Genomic DNA, 13,164 nt, shown 5'->3' with positions numbered 1-13,164 from the left:
TATAATTAGAATGTAACTTTTACATAAATTAATGTCAGATGTTTAAATTTATATACCTAATTTTAATATTGAAATATTTCTTAATAAAATTAATTAGTTGTGAAGGAGTATTTAACAGTTAAAAATTAAGTTACAATAATGTTACTTAATCATAATACCATGTAATATTAAAGTAAGAAAATGGAGTAAAATTTTCAACACAATTTAAAATTTAAAGTTTAAATAATAGTCAAAATAGCTATTACTACTACTACATACTTTATATAGAGTAAAAACAATTTTCTGATTTTTCTTTTTTCTAAACAATTTAAATTTTACAGATTTCACAAACCACACGATTCACTCATAAGTTAAATTTTTATTCATATTTTTTTCAACATAAATCTTGGTAACAAGTTTTTCTTCTTCCATAAAAATCTTTGACCTAAAAAAACAAAATTCATTTATTTTAAATGTAAATATCAGGAAAAAAAATTTAAGTTTAACATTTTAAATAATGATAAGCAAAATTTACTTTATAACAAAAATTTGAAGCAAGAATTATTATTAAATTAGTCAATTAATAAAAAGTACTAGTAAAAGTCACTTTTTATTTGTTTAAACATTCTATTGCTCTATTGAGTTTTAATTTAGAGTAAGTAATCAAAGTTTAATAGAACATTTTTAAATTATGTCAATTTAACTAAATAATTTTAACCAAAAAGTAAACATGAAATATTAATTTTATGATAAGTTTATAATTTTTTTAAAACCTCAAATTATTTTTGTATACTTTATCAAAAAAAACTTACAAATATTTATCTACATGCAAAGCATACTACAGTAATATTATTATTCTGTATCATTTAACACAGGTTTTACCAAATTAAATTATTCGCAATCCTACTACAGCTGTTTGCATAATATAATTTTTTACGTTTGATCAATTAAATCATTACATAATTGAATAAAAGATATTTTTATGTGGCATGTTCTGTTTTAATAACTACTTTATTAATACGATATAATATATTTTTCAATTTTAAATAATTAGAGTAATTGTATTTTGTAAAATTGATTTGATAAAATACAAAGCCAAAATTTTTAAAAATTACTTAAATATTACATATAATATTTAATTTACATTTAATTTAGATTTAATTAATGATATAATATAACAACAAAATAAATTACTGGAGTCAAATAATTTTTTCTAATATAAATATTTGAAAATAACTTTTGTGAATAATTATTCTTATTTAAAATAGTAAATATAAGAAGTCAAATATAATTAACATATTCAATAAAAAGTTAGATGTATGTCTGAAAATATATAACTTTAAAATAAGTCCAAAATAAAAAATTAATATTTTAAAATAACACAATAAATTTTTTTGAACTGACTTTTCAAGTATTTCAAGGTTGTTATAAATCAGTTGTAACTACCCATTTTTTACTTGTTTTGAATTGTGTAATAATTTTTTTAAATTTTATATTTGAAAATATAAATAACAATTTACTGTATTTTCACATGGATAACCTATGGGCTATCTACACTTAAAAAGAGAATTTGAAAGGTATGCAATAGATAGGTTATACAAAAATTTTATTTTTGTTGTAGCAATTTTCTACAGGTTGTACACATGAAAATATAGTAGTAGTTATTGTTATTATTTTTAATTTTTAAAAATTTTATATATAAGTGGATAAACCTTTTAAAAGAGTTCATTTCATACACTTAAAATATATTGTAAAAGATGCCAAAACTTAAAGGAAAAAAAAATGTATCACAAAATAACACTTTTATAAGTTATTACATTACATGAGGCGTCTCAAACTTTTTTCTGTGAAGAGCCAACCAAGTTGTAAAAGACAAGTCTGTGAGCCAGGTACAAGAGATAAATCAAATTTTAAGATTTTTTATATTTCTGAATAACAACAGATAAAATCAATGTGAAATTTGCAACTGCTTTTTTTGAAAGAATGTCATCAAAATTAAAATAAATTTTGTGGCATCCAATATTAAAATCTCCTTTAGATATTTATTGTACAGTGATGTTCATATTTTTTTTATACATTTTATTTTTAAAGAGATATGTAAATTCAAAAACACAAAATACCCCCCTGAAAATTTAAGATTTAAAATTGTCTCTGGCATAGATTAGTAAAAAATTTAACAAACTTCCCTTTTTAAATGAGTTTTTATATTTGCAGCAAGGTCTATTAATTAACAATAAGCAAAAGTTCATATGCTCAAATATTGATAAAGCATGTCAGTGAAAACAATCTATATGGCTGGATCATTTATTCTTCAAGAGTTGTATTTGGCCCATGGGATATTTGATGAAGAGATCCTTGCATTACACATACACAAGATTAAATGAAAGTCACTTTAACATTTGATTCATATCATTACAATTTCTGTACTAATAAAAAATTTTATTTTTATTAGATAAATTTATTACAATTTACCATTATTTTTCATTATATTAATCTTTATAACCTATTTTCAATTTCCCATCAATTTATTATGCATCTTAATGCTAAAATGTTATAGATTAACAAGTATCATTGTAATGAAAACCTCAGTTTAATGAAATAAGTTCATTTTGCATTTTCAGCTATAAAAATTTATAGCTGAAAATGCAAAATTTAATATTATTTTCAACTATAAATTTCTTGAATTGAATTTATTTACAAAAATAAGTTAATAATCATTCATATAGTAGCTAAACTTATTTTAATTAAGGTAAAAACATTATCTACAATATTTTGGATTTTTAATACTTTTTAGAAATTCTAATATTTTAAGTATAAATTAACTGATTAGTTATTGAGTTATTGTTGTCAATTAAATAAATTAAATTTATAACAATAAAATCTCTTATATAATAAAACAATGTTCAACAAAAACTACAGTTAACTCACATTAATGCAAATCACTAAGGAAACAGTATATATAATACGCTTCTTGTCTAGTCTTTGTATTGACTTGTGAGCACTAAAATTGGCCTCTCTACCACTAGACTTATTACACCATCACAGGACATCAAATTAGACTTTTTTTTTTAAATGTGTTTTTCTACGTCTAATTTGATGTCCTGTGGTGGTGTAATAAGTCTAGTGGTAAAGAGAGGCCAATTTTAGTGCTCACAAGTCAATAGGGAAACAGTAGTTAGTTCACTTTATCAAAAATTTGTATTAACGATTTTCAGGGTCAAGGTTATATAATTTATTAAGTTAAGGATTAATTGGCAATTGAAATCTCTAAATTATAATATTTTGAATTAATTTACTAGTAAAGTTTAAAATAAAATTGAATTTAATAAAGTAAAAATTGCATTACGAATACTAGTTGTATCTTGCTTGCTCGCCATGTCCAATCACCTGGAACAACTAGTATTTGTAATGCAATTTTTACTTTATTAAATTGTAATTTCCACCAGCCCTTTTTTACAAAAAAATGTTATATTTTTAATTGTGTTGGGATTGTCACCTGAGGACATTTTAGACTATTTTACATATTTGTGCAGAGCTGTAGCCTACAAAGTAAGGTCATCTCTGCAGTGAAGAATAGTTGTTCCAGGTGATTGGACATGGCAAGCAAGCAAGATACGACTAGTATTTGTAATGCATTTTTACTTTATTAAATTGTAATTTCCGCCAGCCCTTTTTTACAATAAAATTGAATTTGTTTAAAAAAATAAGTTAATGATCCAAATGTAAACAAACATCACCACTAAACCCGATATATTATAAAGCTACACACCAACCAATGCCAAATATTATTGGGCAAATTGTCTCATAATTTATTATTATAATAGCTGTTTCTAGCCGATAATATTCAGCATTGGTTGGTATGTAGCTTTATGATTTATATGATTTTCAAATCAAACAAAATGAGGAGATGGTATTTGCCATTAAAATGTGAAGCAGTATATCAGAATAGTTAAACAAAACAAAGCTAAAAGAAATCTGATATTTTTTTTTTGTTGAAGATTGTTTGAAAAATAAATATTTTTTGGTGCCAAGAGTAAAAAAAAATTCAAATTTGGCACAAAGTAGCCAAACCTGGCATCACTTATGCACCCCCATATATAAACTTGTAGGTGTTTGCATGGGACCACATCCTTTTTAAGGGGTGGGCATCCTTAAACTCCTTAAGTGCCAATTTTTTGTCTCGAGTATGACAGCGGGCCAGATTAAAAATAAAATGCAAATGTAATACTGAGTATAAATAAGAAGTATATAAAGAATGATTTTATTAAAGAAAAAAAAATTATAATTTTTTTAAGTCGTCAAGGTTCTGGATCCTCAAAATATTATTTTGAGGATCCAGAAACTTGACGACTTCTACACTTTATTATCTCCTCAATGATTGGTGTCAGCTATGTTGTATTGATTTTCAAAATGAATTAAAGATGTTCATCTGTAAGTCTTGAACGGTATTTAGATTTATTAATCTTTATTGTTGAAAACAACTGTTCACACACATATGAACTTCCAAACATGCATAAAATGCAGGCAGCATGGTTCTTTAAGTTTGAATAGATATTTTGATTTTTGAAGTACTTTGTATAAAATGCCAAAATGTCAACTTCATTGAACTTGCTTTTTAAAGCAGTATCACACTGCAAATCTATTAGTTCCATTTGCAAGTAAGTCAGTGCTTTACCAACATTGAATGTAAACAGATCATTAAAAAGAGGAAAGTCATAGGTATTGAGCTCACAAAAATCTGCAAAACGACTATCAAATTCAGCAATAAGATCAAGCAAACGGTAAGAAAAATCTGCTAATTTATCTGCATTGTACATGCTGATTTCACGAATGCTAAGGAAATGGTCAAGTTTTTGTTCTCGCAGCTGCGATTCCCACAACTTTAATTTTATTTTGAAAGCTTGAACACTTGACTACAGTTGCACAACAATTACATTTTTTCCTTGAAGTTTAACATTCAAATTATTCAAGTGTTCCGTCATATCTACTAAGAATGCAAAGTCAAGCCACCATTCATCACTGTGTTCCATTGGTTTGTCCTTTTGAGCCATAAACGTAACAACATGTTTACGCAATTCGAAAAATTGTTTAATTAAGCATTGATCCATGACTAAGTCACCGTACTTCTGCAAAGTAGGGAATATCTGAACATTTTTCATCAAGATCATTTAAAAATTGTGTGTATTGGTAGTGATTTAGTCCTCTACTTTTAATAAAATTAACTGTTTTAATTATGGGATTCATTACATGATCCATTTTCAGCACTTTAGAGGCCAAGACTTCTTGATGCACAATACAGTGAATTCAACGAATTTGGGTCATTCACCTTTAATTTCATTTAAAATTTTGTTCTGTATTTTTGTGACAACACCAGCAATTTTACTGACCATGGATGGTGGGTGACCCATCTATGGTAATACTGCAGAATTTACTCCAATCCAAGTCATAATTTGGTACTAATTGCTCAATTGCTGAGTAAATATCTTGAGCTGTGGTAGTACTCTTCAATGATATGCCTGCAACAACTCTTCTGTGATGTTAAAATCTTCATTAATTCCACGAATAAATACAGCAAGCTGTGATGTATTTCTGATATCTGTACTTTCATCGGCTGCTAATACCAGATAAATTCTTTAATTTTATGTTTAAGTTGAAAGTCCAAATCTTCTGCCAACTCATTTACTCTGGAAGCAATTGTATTTTTAGTCAGGGGTATTTCTTGAATGACTTGTTTCTGTGATGGGAATGAAATGTCGGCCACATCTAGCATAATTCTTTTAAAAATTTGCCATTACTAAAAGCTTTTGATTTTTTTGCAATCTTTAGTGTGATCGAATAACTAGCTTTCAATACATTTTCACTGTCAGTTTTTGATTTTTTAAAAAATGATTTCTGCCCCATAAGTTTAATTTTCAAAGACGCCAGTTTTTCTTGCCTAATTTCGTTGGTAAATAACTCAAACTTGTCTTTATGATTCGTTTCATAGTGTTTTTTCGCATTAAATTCTTTACAAACAGCAATAATCTTATTGCAAATCAAAGTGGTTTACCATTCCATTCAATAAAAAAACACCAAATTTCCCACTTTGGCTGGAAAAATCGGCACTCACTATCAGCTTTTCTTTTTACTGACATTATTTATTGAAAATTTTTTACCATTGCAGTTTATTTGAACAAACTCGCTCACCAATAAGAAAACGCAACAAAGTCTCTAATTACTGAAGTGTCTTGAATACTGAACAACATCGAAAGATGATTTTAGCTTTTGTGGACAAAAATTTTCTAAAAAGTAGCCCAAAAGTATCCAAATCAAAAGATTCATTTTTAATAACCAGGATTTGACAACAAAATAAAAAAAACAACATTTGTACTTTTCCAGCAAAAATAAATAATCTTGTTTAGACAGACTTTGAAGTTCAAAAGATGAAATAGAGAAAACAATGTAAACAAGACATTAAACATAAAAATAAACCAAATAAAATTAATATCTCTAAGTAATATGAATAAATAAATATAAAAATAATTAAGTTTAACAATTTTGTTTATTAAGTATTATTTGTTTAAATACAAAATATCACATTTTCTTTAGTATCAACATAATAAAAAATAAAGAAATAGCATTATTGAATTAATGTCGGGGGCTGCAACTAATTGCCTCGAGGGCCAGTCATGGTCCGCAGGCCGTATCTTTGATATCCCTGCTCTAAACCAGATGTTTGAATTGCATTACAATCATTAGTTGAACAACTCTTTGCTTACTAGAGGAAAATCTATTCTACTCAAAATAGAACATTTATTACAGTACCACTTTCATTTTTACTCTTTTCAATATGAATAATAAAATCATTACTGGAAATAGGATTATTTCTTGGGAGTTATGAAGATAATTTATAGTTTGATTTAACTAATTCTGATAAAATTCTTTTTTGTTTACTTTATCAGATGAAAATTAATGCTATGACAATGGCATTTTTCCAGGACAACAGTGAGAATTCACTTCAGTGTTCATTTTAAGGAGAGTAAACTGTACTTCATTTAAATGTAATAAAACTCAATTATATATAATCCAAAAGTTTATTATTAATAAATCAATTAGTTCATTTATATGTGTAAACTACCCAAATTCATAACAAATTGAAAAAGTTTCTATATATAAAAATGTATGTTGAGAGAAATGGAACACTTTTTATACAAAGTGTATCCAACCAAATCAACAAATTTATTTGGCACCTCTGCGACATCAGAAAATTTAACCTCTTCCAACGTATTGAAAGGTGCACAATAAAAAGTTATTTGAATCTATTATAGGACATGTTTATTTCTTAATTAAATAACTTTTCCCAACAATAAAAGTCATTTTAAAATTAAATTATAAAATTACTTTTTATTTTTGAACAGATTTAATAATAAAAATACAAAAGTTAATTTTGTGTTTTCAAATTCCATTCTATAATAAGAATATTAAAAATCAATCATTATTAAATATTTTTCTAAAAAATCAATTATTATTCCGAATTTTAATAAGACATTTTGAAAAGTTAAAAATGAAAAATATCTGATGAGATTTGATCTTTCAAAAATATATATTTTTTCATTAACACGTGTTTAGAAGTAAACTGTACTTCTAAAGTTTAAAAATTTTCATAGTTCAATTATACTTTAGACAATTTCATAGTTGCCAACTTTGTCTTTTGGGACAGAGAATCTGCCTATGGAAGCAGTTATCAGCCAGAGCTAGAATAATCCTGCCTTTTTTTTAGATAACATAACAACTTTAATGTATTATATTCACAAATATGCATTTACAACCAATACCAAAAACCCAAAGCTTGCTTGTATGGCAGATTTTTAGAAATTGTCCATTCTCTAACAATATTTTCTTTGAGTTCAATATTGTCAATGTGCAAGAATTTCAATGAAAGCTTTAAATTTCTAATTATGAAAAATTATTTGTTTTTTAAATTTCTGCATACAAAATTTAGTTTCAAAATGTGGTAGACATCCAAGATTTTTCCACTCTGGTATGAGAAAGCCAAATTGAAAGTTCTCATAAATGTGAATAATATGCCAAAATCATATTTTCTGGACTATATGCTACAAGGAATTTTTTCTATAGATACTTAACTTTTTATATAATACTTATTATAAACCAATTATTGTGATAAAGAGAATAAAAACTGAATAAATAGTGAAAAGTGCTGAAAGTTTTGCTGACATGTTTCTACAAATTGTTTTTTTTTATTTCTCAGCCTTTGTATTTTAATCTAAAATCAACCTTTTCTAGTTATCAAGTCACCCTCATTTAAAATGAGAGTTTAAGTATATAATTTTACATTGTAGTTAAATTGTGATATTAATAATTATAATATTACAATTATAGCACCATATTTATCACAGTTTAATCAAAAGTACTTAGTTTTGATATATTCTAGAATAATATTTTCATTTTTGTATAATTGACAACATTGTAATTTGATAAGAAAATCAAAAATAGAAAGTAATCTTGCAACATAAATACATAATGATGATTTATTACATATGAAGAATTTCACATCTTTAATATAAAACGAAGTAGCCTAGCCACAAGTTTCCACAGAAGGTTCATGTATTTTCCCATACTGTAGCACTGCCATTAAGATACCATAAGAACTATGAAACTACAGAACTATAGAATTGAGAATACAATTGATTTTGAAATTAATAACAGAAATTAGTTCATAAAACCCATTTTGTTAGTAACTGCAAGGGTTTTTATATTTTAAATTTTAAAGAAAGAATTTTCAATCATTTTTACACAAGTTTAAATTATTTCTAATGTAAAGAAAAAAGCATACTACATGCATCATGGGGGAAATATCTTTTAAAACTGAAAAATTTAAAGTAAAATTAAGAAAACCTGAATCCTATTTTTTATTTCTAGAAAATAATTGGCAAAATTAGCTTCTGTAATCTTATTAATACTGTATTCCATTGTTATTATCTATCAGGAAATATTTATATCACTATCATAGAATTGGTCTATTGCAAAATTTTTGAATTTTTGCAAAGTTACTTCTACAAACTTGTATCTTCTAATTTATTTTCATCAATTAGTACTATAAATTGTGGAATAATGATGAGAGAATGCCATGTTCAGAATGTCCAGCTATATTTGATCAATATATTGAATATCTTATTGAAAGTACCAAGAAATGCTTAATTATAGGAGTCTATTCTTATAATTATTTTTCAAATGGTAAAAGTAGGTAAAATTTTAATGAATTAATAAATTGTCACAAAACACTCCTTAAGACAAATATAAAGCCATCACAAACACTATATGCAAGTAATCATTCTGTATGGACTTATGTGTCTTATAATGGCAGTTATTTAGCTGGAGGTATTGTGCAAGCATGGCTGATTACCTATTAAATTTTCTTCTTAAATTTTCATTACATTACATGGAAATGAATGCAACTGGAACAGTTGAATACATGGACAATTTTGATGCATCATGTTTTTGCATACAGCTTCAAATCACTTATAAAAAATACTCTGGCCATTATGGTAGCCAACCACTGCACAATCTCTCCTGAACTGGTTTTATAAAGCATGTCACCAATAAAAAACTAAAAATTGAATATCTACACTAACAATTAGCAGTATCTTAATGGATGCCAAGACATACATCCTTGCGTGGCAGAATTCAAAAACTTGTTCTGGAAACTTGTGGACACCATTTATACAATATGAACTAAATACAATACTTCTTACCATAAATCTCTCAATAGACAAATTGTATTAAGGATGATTATGCATCTCTGTGGTCATCCTCATTGATTATGCATGCCATCTCCAGCAGCTGTTATTAAAAATGTAATGCTTTTTCTATGGGCATATTTAAAATCTCAGCATCAATCCAGTGAGATGCTGCTGGAAGTGATACAAGTTCTAGCATTTTTTTGGAGAACACAAATGCTGACTGCTGGGAATTTCAGGAGATAAAAATACTGGTATATTAAAATATTCTATTAGTGTACTAACGAAATTTTAATTTATTCAGGGTTTATTCATCAACAAATAAATTAAATTCAAAATTTTCAATGCAAAATAATCTCTTACAAGCCTCATAGTGACTGCCATCTTGTTTGCTGGTGTATTGAGCACCAAAAGTGTACTTCCAGCAACCAGGAAGCAGGAAGTTATCTGAGATTTTCAATAGAGGTGCTGAGAGGTGCTGGATGAATGTTGAGATTTTGGATATGCATCATGGAAAAACCCTTTTTCAAAAATTCTTGAAAACAGTAGAGAAAAAAAGTCTTTTTTCCTTCATAGAACCCTATTTACTTCTATTAATGCATAGTTCAGAATTTTGAAAACTTAATTCATTAATTTCTTTGTTTTAAAAATCAGTAGAAAATTAACAAATTTTACACTCAAAATTCTGGACTGTATGTTAATAGAAATAAATATATTCAAATGCAAAAAATTGTTTGTTTCTACTTGCTTCTGTTTTCAAGAACTTTTGGGAAAGAATTTTCCCATTGAAAAAGTATTATTTCATCATCATCATCTGCTGGAAATTGTGCATAACCAAAGTTACAATCAGGCTTAAACACAAGGTTTTTCATCAAAGCACTAACCAAATAAAGCATATACAGTATATATGTTTTGGTCTGCTTAACTGATTATTCATAATATTACATACTTAATGTTAAGATATAGCTTATCCCATATCAGTTCAGGCAAGAGTTGATCCTCATGATGCCCAATTTTGATGATTTTCAGAGTGGATTTATTTTGCACTCATATGTAGCCCCACCAAAGCATTCTGCAAAATTTTCATTTTTGATTTTTTTTAATAGTTTCCAGTTTTGAACTTTTTGGGAAAACCATTTACTAGAACACATGTATCTTGAAAAGTAAGTATGATATGGAAATGCAGTTTCTTTCATTTTATAGATAAAGGGGCAGGGAACAATAGTTCAGTTTGTTTTTTGATTTGAACATTTTTTTGTATTAAGTTTTAAAATATTCAATATTCAAAGCTGAATATCTAAAAACAGTCCCTTCAATTTCACTTATTTTAATATATTTTTTACTCATACATTTGTTCTACTGAATGGCAAAGTTTGGTGGAGGTAATTTTCATTTAAGAAAGAAAAGTAAAGTCAAAGTTTTGGTGTGCTACCTGTACAAAGTCTTATGGTGTGCTTGATGTCTGTTTAAAAGGACACTGGGTCTGATATTGCATGTGTTGGTGGGTAATTAACAATGTACTCGTACTCTTTTTCAAATCTCCCACTCCTCTGTCCCTGTACAGCAAGGGAGCAAGCAATGGACTGGGTTACCAACCTAGGGTAGTTGGTAACCCAGTCCATTGCTTGCTCCCTTGCTGTATGACATTGCAAAAAAGCACTAGGATACACTACCCGTTTGAGTAACCTGAGTAATGTATCCTTGTTCTACTGAATGACAATTTATGTCATTCAGTAAAATAAGAGTGTGAGTAAAAAATATGTGAAAAAGTGCAAAATCAAAGGGGTTATTTTGAGCTATTCAACTTTGAACACTGAACATTTGAAAACTTAGTAGAAAAAATGCTCAAATCAAAAAACAAACTAGGAACTACTGTTCCTTGTCCTTTTACAGTAGAATCTCATTTTAATGAATAGCTCAGGCCATGAAAAATTATCCATTATATCAGTACTGCATTATATCACAAAACAATGGATTTCTTGCACAGCAAAGAAAATATCCATTTTCTATCTTCATACATATAATAATGGTACTTGAAACTATTTAGTCTTTTAAGATCTCTTTATTTCAAAATATATGTTACAAGATCATATATTATGCCATACGTATGTACAAGAAGACGACAGAAACCAGAAAGTCCAAAAAAGAGGGACAGTAAGGTACAGTACCAATGCTCATTAGCACCTCACTTGACAATTTATTACAAAACTCATCCATCTCGTTTGTTTTGACGGCACTTTTGTGCCCATTGAGTATAACAGTTGGAGACAGCTTCCCGCCACCAATCAATATGCGGAAGGATGCCGATGCACGGCTGTAAAGTTAGCAATGCAAACCGTGAAAATTGCGCGTGTAATTTGCTCTGCATGCAATTATTTTTTTTAATTCAGTATGCAGAAACATCCAAATATTAATTAAACGTTTAAAAACGTGATATTTGCAGTAGACGGAGGCTAGAAATAAAATCCGTTATTTCAAGTTACAAATCAGCTAAATGGAGATAAAATTACATTGATTTGGCGGGACATGAGGAAAAATCCGTTGTTTCATCATCTGCTAAAACTAGATTCTACTGTATATACAAAATGCAAATACAAACTTCGTTTCCATGTCAATTACTTTTCGACATAACCGCATTCAAGTAAACGGCTTTTGCAGAAAAGTTCAAAATTTGCAATCGTCAAAAATGAAAATACGAACACAATCCGTGAAAATCATCACAAATCAGACATCGTCAGGGTCAACTCCTTTTTGTAGAGATTACGAATTTTAAATATTTTAATTACATTCTTAGATTAAAGACGATTAGAAATAAACTTACGAGCTGTATCACATCAACGGCATCCTACAGGATGAGAATTTGAGATCCTTCCGGGGAAGTTGCCAACCTTACCTATTAAAATTATATATCGGAAATCTTTTAAAAATATGTATCAATTAACTCGTTATATTAATGTTAAATGTTTAGAAATAAATATTTTTAAAATAAATATTTTCGTTTATTTATATTCATACATACAATAAACACGTAAACAAATTAACCTGTCATCCTTCGGGCAATATATTTTTCTCCCAGCATGACTTCTTGCAAGCCGCTCGTACAAAGAGTTATTCCAAGTTTAAAATTATAATTAGAAAGTAAGAAAATGAACAATTTGTTATTTTTTGTTTTTCTAGCTGTTTTTGTATAGTTAAGTATAATAACTATATAAAACATTCATAAGAAATTTAAATGAAATGCTATTATGTATATATATATTTTTCAAATTTACATATTTCCGGCGTGCAGAATGAGACCATATCCCTTGTCCATCATGAATTCGGCCAGATCAAGTAGTTAAGGAAGGGCTCGACGTATCTGGAATAGATCTGTCCGGAGACGTCCGGATGGCCGAGCGATTAGGGTGGTAGCCTATGCTCTGGAAGACCCGGAATTAAATCCGGACAG

The 13,164-nt window shown here is 27.7% G+C and overlaps 1 long non-coding RNA gene across 2 annotated transcripts; it reads right to left on the bottom strand.

Annotated features, from left to right (window-relative positions):
• Nucleotides 1–343: 343 nt before the first annotated feature.
• LOC111635042 lies at nucleotides 344–12,845 on the bottom strand. Of its 2 annotated transcripts, none has more exons than XR_002758331.1 (3): nucleotides 12,759–12,845; nucleotides 12,538–12,609; nucleotides 344–424 (listed from the first exon to the last, which is right to left on the bottom strand). It is a non-coding gene; the product is annotated as an uncharacterized LOC111635042 (long non-coding RNA). The 2 variants fall into 2 exon arrangements; XR_002758330.1 differs by having other exon boundaries at nucleotides 12,736–12,822.
• Between the last annotated feature and the right edge of the window lie 319 nt (nucleotides 12,846–13,164).

This window comes from Centruroides sculpturatus, unplaced genomic scaffold, assembly GCF_000671375.1.
Source record: "Centruroides sculpturatus isolate CEXI.00-Female unplaced genomic scaffold, Cexi_2.0 scaffold698, whole genome shotgun sequence".
Classification (NCBI taxonomy): domain Eukaryota; kingdom Metazoa; phylum Arthropoda; class Arachnida; order Scorpiones; family Buthidae; genus Centruroides; species Centruroides sculpturatus.
The sequence above is the reverse complement of the archived record's forward strand: the minus strand, read 5'-3'. Positions and strand labels throughout refer to the sequence as shown.